Genomic DNA, 1,456 nt, shown 5'->3' on the forward strand with positions numbered 1-1,456 from the left:
TCCAAACCTCCTCCAGTGGCACAGGACTCCTTTAGCCTAACATTTGTTTGTTTGTTTGTTTGTTTGTTTGTTGTGAAAAAGTCTTTGTTTTAAGAAAAAAATAGTTAACAAAAAATGTAACAAGTTTCACTTAGCAAAATACACACAAAAGGAAATTACAGTACTAAGAAAGCTTTAAGTCGAGGCCTCACCAATTCCTACAGTATTAGTATTGTGTCTCAATTCTCAAAACTAACTTTTAAAAAGCTTAAACTTAACCTAAAGATTTTAAATGAAAATATCAACTAGAATGAACATGAGAAATGCTGCTCTTTTGCATCAGGGATCCAGCACCTTTGAGTTCTCCAGAAAAGTACATATCCCCAGTGTGTTCACTGTGGTGTGCTTAAAGATCTACTCAACATACTTAAACTACTTAACTCAGATAACATCACTCTTANGTATACTACCAAAAATGTTAATTGAGAAAAGCGGAAGAAAATAGTTTTAGTTTACTCAATATTACATGCTAGAAGAAAAGTTTGCATGAGAAACACTGAAGAGGTAATTTTTTAATCCAGATTTCACAAACTCATGGTGCAAAGTGGGTCCCCCAGCTTCCTCTAGAGTTATAAACTGCTCTTGACTGCTTATGGGCTGCCTGTGAACTTTTCTGATTGAAATAACTCAAATGTTCCTACAATACTAATCATATCCACCCATGCTGTTCTGACCACTGTAGCCGGCCCGTAACAGCCACTCACTGACTGGCTCTCCAGGCCACTGTAAGTTGCTTGGGCAGCTGACACACCGATGCCCTGCATCACCTGGCTGCTCTAAGCCCCACTGCTAGCCCCTGTTGTTGAATTCAGGAAGAGTTCTATGTATCTGTGCTGCATGTTGGCCCTGTCCTTGGACATAGCTTCCACTGCTTCTTGATGAGTAGCAAACTCAACATCAGCTTCTCCTGTCACTCTTCCATCATGACCAATCTCAATATGAACTCTCCAGGGTTGAGTGGAGAGAAGTTGTAAATGTCGTTCTCCGTTGCTTTGTAGGGCAGCCGTCTCATGTGGATGCAGTGGCCCATGGTGCTCTGCACTGTGAACTCGCTATCTCCATATCTGTGGTCATACATTCCTGAGAGACAATAGCTGAGGTCTCTTCCAAACAGGTCAGTGGTGAAGCCATAGCCATCACTGAGGCCACTGTATTCTTCATACCCACCATAGCCTGCACTATAGGCACCAGACCTCATCCTATCTAGGCCTGCCTGTTTCACAATGCCAATGTACCTCTGGGCTGTGCTTAAACTTCAGAGGTGGATCTGACTATGATCTAACTTCCTCCTGACTGCTCTTTTTTTTTTTTTTTGGCTTGGAAAAATTTTATTTTTTTTATTTTTAATATTTTTATTACATATTTTCCTCAATTACATTTCCAATGCTATCCCAAAAGTCCCCCATAGCGCCCCCCA

The 1,456-nt window shown here is 40.9% G+C and overlaps 1 pseudogene; it reads right to left on the reverse strand.

Moving 5' to 3' along the window:
• Positions 1 to 472: 472 nt before the first annotated feature.
• The window catches only part of LOC110286903, a 3,130-nt pseudogene continuing 2,146 nt past the window's right edge, over positions 473 to 1,456 (reverse strand).

The sequence above is a fragment of the Mus caroli genome, chromosome X (assembly GCF_900094665.2).
Source record: "Mus caroli chromosome X, CAROLI_EIJ_v1.1, whole genome shotgun sequence".
Lineage (NCBI taxonomy): Eukaryota > Metazoa > Chordata > Mammalia > Rodentia > Muridae > Mus > Mus caroli.